Below are 11,351 nucleotides of genomic sequence, written 5' to 3'. Positions count from 1 at the left end.
TTATCACATGCTGGCACTTAACTGAGCTTTTGGATGTTCGTTAGTCAAAAGGACTAAAATCAAACAAACATGCCGTGTAAAGGATACCGCCTGCAAGGAAACTTTTTAAAGGACCTGATCCGTAAATCGCATATGTTTAAAGGACAAAATTTGTAATTCTGTCTTACTTCATACATCCCCATATTTATATATTTTCTAATAGGAAAATTGGTTTTTATTGGTTCCAACTATTTTATTTTTGTCGGCGCTGGTCCCAACTTTCATTTTGGCTGGCAACGGTCCCAACTTTAACATTTGTTTCTTTCACTAGTTCGCGACTAACGGAGTACTAACTCCGTTATGTTTTGCTGATGTGTCCATCTGAGTTGTCAAAAAAAAAGTTACGTGGCAGCCACTATGGATTGATTATTGAACGATCATTTATTCTCAATCTCTAGTCAACCATCAGTCAAAACCCTAACCCCACCATGCAACTGGAGAATCAGAAACCCCTACCGGACTCCGACCTCCCACCCATCGCCGCCATCAAACTCAAACCCACCTCTCCACACCACCGTCCCACCGCCACTCCCGCCACCCCCCACCACCACCGCCCAACGCCGCATCGGCATCGCCTTCGACCTCTCCGATGAGTCCGCCTTCGCCGTCAAATGGGCCGTCAACCAGTACCTCCGTCCCGGCGATGCCATCATCTTAATCCACGTTAGACCCACCTCCGTCCTCTATAGCGCTGAATGGGGCTCCGTTGACTTATCAATTGCAGACATTGACACCGACAACGAAGAGTCGAAGAACAGACTCGAATACGAGTTTAATACTTTCACAAAGGTTCTGGACATTAATTGGGGATTTTGATTTGGTTGAGCCGTTAAAGAATTAGGGATGATATAAGTATGTAATAAGTTAAGTATAAACCCATATCCACAATGGCTGCCACGTAACATTTTTTTGATAACTCAGATGAACACATCAGCAAAAATATAACGGAGTTAGTACTCCGCCCGTCGCGGACTGGTGGAAGAAACGAATGTTAAAGTTGAGACCGTTGCCAGCCAAAATGAAAGTTAGGACCAGCGCCGATAACAATGAAATTGTTGGGACCAATAAAAACCAATTTTCCTTTCTAGTAAGTTATTAACATAAGATTATATAGCAACTTTTGATGATGCATGGCTACTTCCACCTAGGAATTCTTCACCATCGTTCACAGTCTTGATAATCTCTCATGTCACAATATACTTAACATTAGTATCATTATCAACTATGTAGTTACTATCTAGACTGTCTTCGTTAGTGACGGATCTAAGATTTCTTTTCATAGGAGGTAATAAGAGGATTTAACCAAAATTTTTCATTACACAATGCCCTCTGTTTTTGATACACCGTGCGAGATTGCCATATTTTGACGGACACTCCAACATTATCATCCTATGGTTCTAATGTTATGATATTATCCATGTGTCAAAAGCACAAAATATTTCTATTGGATTATCAACAAACCATTTTCAAGTCGTCAAGTATAAATTACAACCATTTAAGTGATTGTAGTTATTTCTTTCTATATTAATAACACAAAACATATGGTCGCTATGTGACAATCATTTAATGAGACAACGTAGCATGCCATTTAATCAACATTTTCTCTATTAGTTTATTTACTATTATACTATATTTCATTTATCACTTCGTTATATCAAAACTAATAAATCAATATCTAGTTTACTTTTTAAGTTAAATTGAACACACTTTTTAGGTGACACAGATGTCCTCTGCGATAATAACACATTAAGTAAAACAATTAAATAATTATGCAACATATATTAGTAATTATGCATTAAGTAAATAATGAAGTATAAAAGTTAAATAATTATGTAACGTATATAACTAATATGTAAAAATTTAACTAATTATGCAACATGTAAAAATAACTACCAAAATATAAGGCCAAAAGTGTTCATTTGGATCAGGAGAACCGATGTAAGTTTCTTTTATAATATTTTTGGTGTGTTATAATGTAATTTTAGTGGTTTTGTGGTTCTTAGCATCATGCTAAGTTAGGGTTGTCCATGATAACCCTTAAGAACTTCAAGGCCTAAGGTGAGTAAAAAGAAACGAGGCCCTCAAATTTAATACACCAATGCTCTTTCCATTGCAACAAAAAAATCATTTTGTAAGCTTTCGTTTTAAAATAACTATATATCTACAATATATAAATTACTTTAAAGTTTAAACAATTGTAAGTTTATAACCCTTTTGAGAGACGGGCCATGAGCGATTGTGTAATGTCTACCTTGCCCATCCTTCGGATTGGTCCTGCCCTAAGTCCCGCTGTTTTGTTTCTAATGAGAATCCGTTCCTCAAAAGAGAAAAAATCTTAACTTGATATAAGTTAAAAAGAAAATCAATGTGAGCTTCCAATAATGTTCACATCCATACCCTAAAATCCTAAATTAATGCCACTACGCTGGAACATGGTGTTATTGGACAACATTTGGTGGTAAGTTGCTTTCAAATTAAAGACTAATCAATAATATAGTCAATTCCTATTAAATACGATGTCAACCTTTCTTTTAAAATTTAATTATCTTTGTACCCGTTTAAAATCTTGTATCATAGATAATCATAACGAAACTATCTTATGCTTTTTAAAGGGTAAACTTCTATGCCTCTAACCTACTTCTAAATTTATACTATTTTGTCCACTAAGAGACTTGAACCCTCATCAATTATGAAGGAATTCATCTTACCTTTTCTTTTAACTAATTCATCTTACTTTCTAACTTTACTTGTAAGTTGCCCTTATTCGTCGTCCACTTATCTAGACTTGAACCTTTAGAAAAACAAAGCTCCAACACCTTAATAAAATTAAGCTTTTAATAAAAACAAAGAACTTCTCTCTCTCTCTCTCTCACTCTCACTCTCACATGCAAGAAATAATGCACAAATAAGATTTAGCTTACAATTTTTATTTTTTTTTTACTTGGTTTTTGTGATATAAATTGTTTATTGGATTACATCGAAACAGAAGGTAATTACAAATCTGTTGTGACGTTTTCGTAATTTTTATGAATAAGATAATTACACTACAACAAAAATACAAATAGAATAATGATAATTAGTTAATTATGTTGTGTTTGGGGGTGTTTTATCAACTTTGTACTCGTGACGTGGGTTTTATTATATGGTTTTCTTTTGATTAAAGCAATGATAAGATATTTTATAGATTACTTTCAAAATTTCATTAATTACAACAAATATCAATACTGTTTCTACCATTGATTGTTAATAATCTAATGGCTTAGTTCTCTCCTCACGCTTCTATTTATACATATGTGTGTGATACTGTGTTTTTTTCTTATTGTATTTCATTGGTTTTGGGCTTGAAGTAAAAGCACATTATGTAGATGCTAGTAACCTAATATGCACCCCCACACCTTTTTGTGTCACCACACAAAAAGCCCACTTAGCTTGGTTTCTCCAGTACGGCTCCACCCAAAACCTTTACTCTTCAATTACTAATTTAGTAATTTACAGTACATGTAAAGTACACGCAATAAAGTGCATGCGTTTATGTTAGTACCGAATTCCTGCAAACTATACAAACTGATAATTTATTTATTTATTTTTTATTAAATATTATAACTAAACATAACCGTAAAATAGACACATGTGTAGGAGTGTGAATGCATGAACTCAAGCCACATAGAATTTTAATGCATATGCACATTTAACAATCGAGGCAACGATGCATATGTATGCTTAACAAGTTTTTTCATTTCTCAAGCCACATAGAATTTTAATGCATATGCACATTTAACAATCGAGGCATCGATGCATATGTATGCTTAACAAGTTTTTTCATTTCCTTTTTATCATAGCATAGTTCAAATAATTGAAGAATAGAAAATAATGTCGGTGCATGAGTACAAACGGAATGCCGAGGTCCCAGGGCTGCTTATTAACCATGTTGAGGCTCGGGCTAAAAGTTAAGCGAGTTGTATCGGTTTCATCTCAATAAGCTAAAAATCGAGCTCAAGCTAACTCTAATATTGATGAGCGAGCTCGCTTAAATTAAAATTTAAATTATTATTAAGTAGTCTGTTATAAGTTCATTGGCCATATAAACTAATTACTTATAAATGAATTTGAGTTAGAGCTTATAAACATTAAAACCTGGTTTTCACTTAAAAACGTTTGCCAATGAGCGAGTCTACCTTGGGTTGAGCGTACGTGACTTATATATAAACGAGACGATTTCGAGTGAGCATTTTCTAAAGGTTTTTTTTTTTTTTTTTTTTTTTGTAGCGGGAATGTCTATATTAAGTGTGATGTTATGAGTGCCATAATTAGCCACCGTTGTGGTTGCTAGCTTCACTAACGTTAAATCAATTTATTTGACAATTAATTAGATTGATTATAACAGCAAGCCAAACGCAATGTCTCTGTCTCCACTCTCCACTTTACTTCAACATAATTTGATAAAAGAAATTAGAAACACTTATGTTTTGTTGTTTAACAATACTAAAATTACCGCTTGAAAACAATATGCAGGTAAATAAATTTAAAGTTAGAGTTCAAGTCTTGATACAACGAAGCTGATTAGATAAGTCGAGTTTGAAACTTGACCATGCTATGATCATAAGCTGTTAGATCCCGATTACCGAATTTGTGCTTATTCGGTACGTTCAGTTCGGTCAGATTGTAAATTCAGTTTTGAGCTTCACTTTTGTTAAAATAGAAGCTAAAAGTCTCAATCGATGTATTAAACAAGTTTTAACTCCTTTCAATGTCACATCTAACAAAAATATCCAACTTTGTCTAGACAAAAGTTGATCAAGACTTCATTTAGCTTTTACAAGTAAATCCAGAGAGTATCATTGTGTTTCTAGAAATGGCTTTTTTTTTTTTTTAATTATAATCAATAACCCAACAAACATATACGAGAACTCGTAATCTTCCTGGCATTCACACTATCTTTTTCCCGTATCCTAAGTTAGATTTAGTGGCTGGAACCATTATTATGCGAGCCATTATATCATCAGTACCTGTTAAAAGTTTGTACCATCCACTAATCCAATGTGTGAGTGTGATCTATTAAAAAAAACTAAGTAGTTACTACCATAATTTACTAATTCATGACACGATTAAGGGTCCCGATGGATCTTAATGGGCCGAAAAGAATATTAGCCAGGGAGTTGTATTTGGTCACGTACGTTGTTACTTGTTGGATTGGTGTGACGGTTTCCATCATATGAGGCTATGAGCTACTCATAATTGCACAAGGTGTGCCCATTAACACGAAACAAACACGGACATGATTACATGAAGAACAAGACTCATGAAATCGACTTAATCTTCCTCCTCTTATTGCATTGCATTGCATTGCATTGTATTATAGGGAAAAGTTAAAATGTAAAGGGAGATAAAAATAAGAAGTGTGAGAAGGACTTTTAGCCACACAAAAAACCCCTAAAAAATTTATAACTCAAATATTTAAAAAAAAAACGAAAAAATTTAAAAAACCAACCACCCCCCCCAGCCGAAAAAAAAAACCCCCGCCGAAAGGACACAATGCCGTGAAAAAAGACACAATGCCGAAAACGCATAAACAACACAATGATATATAAAAAAACCACAATATGTCGCAAATCTAACATAATACCGCACAAAATATAACACCATTTTGAGTAATATAACACAATATCAAGAAAAAAAACACAAAGTCAAAGAAAAAAGTCACAATTAATAATGAAAATATTCAAAAAACACAATGATAAATAGAAAAACACAATGATATTTTTTTCCTCAAATTGTGTCCTTTTTTTTTTTGTGTAAACGAGGAACACAGTGGAAATATTTTTATATTTTTACATTTTTTGTTTTTTTATTAAATTTTAAGTTATGATTTTTTTTATTAACTTTTCATTTTTTTTGGTTTTTTTTTTCTACAAATCTTTCTAGATCTTCTAGTTTTTGTTCTCATTTGTAGAATAACCTCAACCCTTATGTTATAACTTTATATTATAAAACTTATGATCGGTTTTAATATTACTATAGTTTTTTTTCCTATGCTTTTCTTTGTTTTTTATATATATACTAGTTTTTAGCCCGCGTGTCACGCGGGTTTACTTAAGTTTTTCTTTTTAATTTTTTTGCAATTTATAGTTTTGTAAGTAATTATTTTATTTTTCAACCGATTTTTGATTCGATTTGATATGCATATATTTATTTGTTGCGTTAAAATTATAAATTAAATTAAAAATTATTTAGTTGTATTTCATGGTTGTTTATGTAATGCTCATACACAACAACAAAATATGTGTTGTTTGCATTATCATTAATTAATTGTGTATTTTTTGAACGAAAGTTTTCTAATCGTACGCAACAACAAACTTTTTAAAAGAGTTGAATATTAGTAAGTTTTTTGTGTTTTATTATTATTAATATATTGTTAATTTTAATTTAATTTTAAGTTTGAGCCCCTTGTACTACACGGGTAACCCTACTCTTACATAGTGTGTACCTTTCATAGATTTCTAGTAGTGATTAGATGAAAAGCGGTGTAAAAATTTCAAATCATGAAAACCTCTCAAAGGATCTTGTAACTTTTCTAGCACGTGTTCGTTTGTCAAGTTTCTAGACGAATGCACATATCAATTTGAAAATATAAAACAACATTGTTAAACTCAAACATTAGATATAGCCATCCAAAAGATAAATCACTTTAACTTAATAAAGCACTTAAAAAAGATGAAAGGTATAAGTTTCTCAAAGTTTTAATGATGTAATATTAGACTTTTGAAATTGATTTGAAACAGTTTAACCTGATTACAAACCGTCGACAATTCAAATTTTGATTCGTGTTAATGAAGCGAATCTTGACTATATTCTAATCCATACCTATTTGAGTTTTGCAGCCCTTCGATGCAACTATACAATTTGTGTTTTAACATGCAGTTTGAATTTACACGGTCAAACTGCACCAATTCATTGTCTTAATTACCCGAAAACACATTTGACCTGTTATAACTAACTCATATTTTAGATCCAAAGCTGAAATATTAACCGGTAATGAATTGATCCAGAGTACCCTTCACAACCAGTTTGAAGACATTGCTACTACCTGTCAAAGGCTTAAAGCTGTACATAGCCTGAAACAGATGCACTGCCAAATTGATTTAAGACATTTAATAATAATTAAGCTCAAATGCCAATAAACTTACAAACAAACCCTAAGAACATAATACTACTGATTAATCCAGTAAAAATGACCTGATATCTTAGTTATTATCAACCGCGAGATTCAGGCTACCTAAAACCTGAACACAAAAAAGCATCACCTAGTTATGAATTTCACATCATTAACTTTCAAATTCAGGTTAACTATTTACATAAAACAAATCCATTACATCATTCACCAAACCAGGCGTGAAAATTAGAGCACTATAACACACTCAAAGGATCACTTAAACACACAGAATGTCAAATACATATGTGTATACGTTATTCTTAATATAAAAAGATTAATTTTTATGGAAGAATAAAGAAAAAAAAAAGACGTTATACATAACTTAATCGTCTAAAAACACGTTTTTGCACTTGAAAAAAATAATAATGCAGATTGTACAGAGAATCAGGCAGTGAAAAACAGTTTATGATCGAAATTCAAGTTGGGCATAATCGGTAGGTTAACTTAGAAAATGATTTGGGATAACATTCCGTCTAAAATATAATCCAAAGTCCAAAAATAAATATGCCATGATACAAGTACTTCACATAGAGGAAATGCAAAACCTATAAAGAAACTTACGTCCCAAAAATCTTAAATAGCATAAGTTTTATAGATTTAATAGTTACCAAATCTCATCTCATCTCACTATACTAATAAAAGAAAATCTTAATGCGTAGGTGTCAAGTCTACATTTTTTCTAATTTCTAATCTTTCATCTCATTCATTCTGGCTATCCATGGTCATGGGTCAAAATCATTTAGTCAATTCGGTTATAACATAGTGTAGGGTCAAATCATTTAGTCAATTGGGTTATAACATAGTGTAGATTTTATTCATTATTAAGTTAAGTGTCATTTTCATACCGGAGGTTTGACCAACTATGCAACTTTAGTACCTTTTTTATTTTTAAATTTCTTGTAAATCAATACATGATGTTTACATAATCATGCTATGTTAGTATTTTTTGTTAACCACGTTTGTTTTTTTTATTAAATCATGGATAAAAATAGTAATTTTTTTCATTTCTTATTTACTTAACCATGTGGTAAAAAATAAATGAGTCCAACTACTTTTTTAACAAAAGTAAATGATCTAACCAGCTTTTTAACAAAAATAAACGGACCGAGCTACTTTTTTAATAAAAATAAACAAACCGAAACACATTTTTTTAACAAAAATAAATGAACCGAACTACTTAATAAAAACAAACAAACTGAACCACTTTTTTAACAAAAATAAATGAACCCAACCACTTTTTTTTAGCAAAAATAAATGAACCTGGCCATTTAAAAAAAAAGATAAACAAACCGAACTACCATTAAGTTCATATTTTCCATCATGTGTAGTACAGGGGTGAAACATGGAAAAGATACATTTCATAAGTCATGAACTGAAGAAAAATATAATTCATAAGTTTTGAAAATCATAAGTATTTTGAAAATCACAATTGAAATAACGGACCTAATTTATTTTTACCATTTGACAAATCCCGTGTAATACACGGGTTCAAAAACTAGTATAATTATAAATAAATAAGTTAAATCTAAGCTATTTGACGAAGAACAAAGACTTACAATATGATTTTCCAAGACCTGCCATTCTTCTCTGCAGACCTCCAATCTTTGTTGGCCTTAAAGAAATGAAAACACTATCGATCATTGGAAAGTACGATCATCATCATCATCATCATCGTACTCAGTGTATCCCACTAATAGCAAAGCTATGGTAGGGTCTGAGGATGGTAAAGTGTAGACAGCCTTACCTCTACTCCATAGGAATAGAGAGACTGCTTCCAGTGAGACCCCCCGGCTCGATAGTGGTTTTGCATCAAACCTTGGACATAAGGCACATAACACTCAACCATCAAACCCAGCCGATTGGTGCATGTACCATTGTCTTTCGGTTATCAACGCCACCACATGATGCCTAATTAACCATCCGCCGCTTTTAACGCTATTTTCACGAAATTAGTAAAATAACGTCAAAATTAGCGCAATTTCACTTTTACCCACTCAAAGGCCCATACATATATACATTATATGCATGCACCGCAAACAAGGAATGAAAGTAGGATAATAATGTGAAAATAAAAAATGAAAAGTTGTCATTACCTTCAACATTGCATCTGTTAGCAAAGCAATATTAGCATTATATGATTTTGATTTTTCAATGGCTTCAATGGAAGCTTTTCTACATATTCCTCTTAACAACCTAATAACAGAACAATCTTTATTCTCATTATATCACACCCCGATCCAGGGCCTAGGAGTGTGACCAACAGTTGGTACCTGTTTTGTAAATATATCAGAGTAGCAGGTTCATTTTAGCGGAAGTCTTTAAATATTAAAATATTAATTTACATTATCAAAATTACTAGGAAATTAAACAACCGAGTTTCAGTTTTACAAAACCGTGATATTTATAATACAAGGATTTGTAATATTCAAAAACGAGCCATCTCGAGCGATCTTCTATGACTCCAATCCTTGTATATCATCTATTATCATTTAGTTACCTGCAAGGGTGGGAAAACACGTCAGCTATATGCTGGTGAAACGTTGACTCGATAAAACATTTATAACAGTCGTTAAATACAAACATAGTTTTCAGTTTCACAAACTCAGCAAGAATGTCTGTCCATTCCCGGGATTTGTACCACTGCCCTACACACACAATTCAAAGGTTTCCCGAGTACATAGCCTCTGTTCGGAGACAACCTTCCCCTAGGCTATGTAACCCTTATGGAGAACTGGTTATGACTGACTTGGTTTTGTATGCCAATTATCAGTTATGTTTGGATCCAGACACATGTGTATTCGGTCTGAGTTTCTTTTTATTATCTATTTTGTATTATAACGATTTTAGAGATTATATCTCATGCAAACATTTATCAGACTCTTTGTAATAAACAACCTGTCTATTACAAGAGTGAAATCAGTTCAGACAGTAAAAGGTTAACGTGTTCACCTTATATTATCAGTCGGAATATCAGTATCCTTAGCTTCAGTATGCTATTAACCTATATATCATAATAGGTTTGCATAAGTACCTAGTTGGTATTATTCAGCAGACTTTAAGTCTGTTTCAGTTTCAGCAGACTCGAGATATGATCAGCAGACTTGAAGTCTGATTCAGTTCAGCAGACTCGAGGTCTGATTAGCAGACTCTTAGGTCTGACCTAACCTTAGTATAGTTATAGTCGTTTTATGAAAATACTTTGGATTTACATATGACGTTTGGAATAGCACGCTTTGGCCTTATAAAGGATATCATGTTGGCAAACTTCTCCAGGTAAGCAAACGGGTCCCGCGGTTGATTAGGATGTAGACGAATTGCTTTTCTTAGGCAAGAAGAGTCTACTAATGATATCCCCCTTCCAGTTACTACGTGCCCGTCAAACTAATAGTTTTGGTAACATTACTTCAGTGGAAGCAACGTCTTTGCTTTATAACACATTAGTTGGAAAATATTAGCAGTTTAATGACTATATCCTTAACTAAGTTATAACTATGTATTTCAAGTAACTAGTAAAGTAACTTAACCTTAATCCTACCTTAATCGGCTAGACAGAATCAAGAACTAAGAAAATCAGCAGCAGTTCAGCTCGTGTTTCGATTACGCGATCAGCGTAACGACACCCCTTTTCTTCGCGAGAACAGCCCTCAGAACCCCGGAACAACCTTGACACGATTTCCTAGGTTATGTATGTGAAATGAGTGTGAAATTGTGATGAATGGGGCTGAACCTGTAGCTGCCCTTTTATAGCTGAGTTTTGCAGACCATCGCATAGCGCGATGGCCTTTTTCCCAAGGCCGTTGCGTAGCGCGACGCCGCAATTAATCAGAATAAGACACGTGTTGACACGTGGTTGGCCACGTGTCCCGGGTTACTTAACCTGGTCATCGCATAGCGCGATGGACCAGTTAGGTTGGCCGTCGCGTAGCACTGCGCCCCCCTTTTTCTTGATATGCTAATACTTCTGTCGCGTAGCGCGATGGTATTATCAAGAGACCATCGCGTAGCGCGATGGGTCTGAAAACTCAAAATTTTCATTTTCAGTCCTCTTACTTCCAGATTTGACATTTTTAGTCCCTTAACTTCTAAAATTTGCACTTTTAGC

This window comes from Bidens hawaiensis, unplaced genomic scaffold (genome assembly GCF_021521415.1).
Source record: "Bidens hawaiensis isolate Kalapana, Puna unplaced genomic scaffold, B.hawaiensis_p1.1 tig00014716_1, whole genome shotgun sequence".
Lineage (NCBI taxonomy): Eukaryota > Viridiplantae > Streptophyta > Magnoliopsida > Asterales > Asteraceae > Bidens > Bidens hawaiensis.
This window is presented reverse-complemented; position numbering follows the sequence as displayed.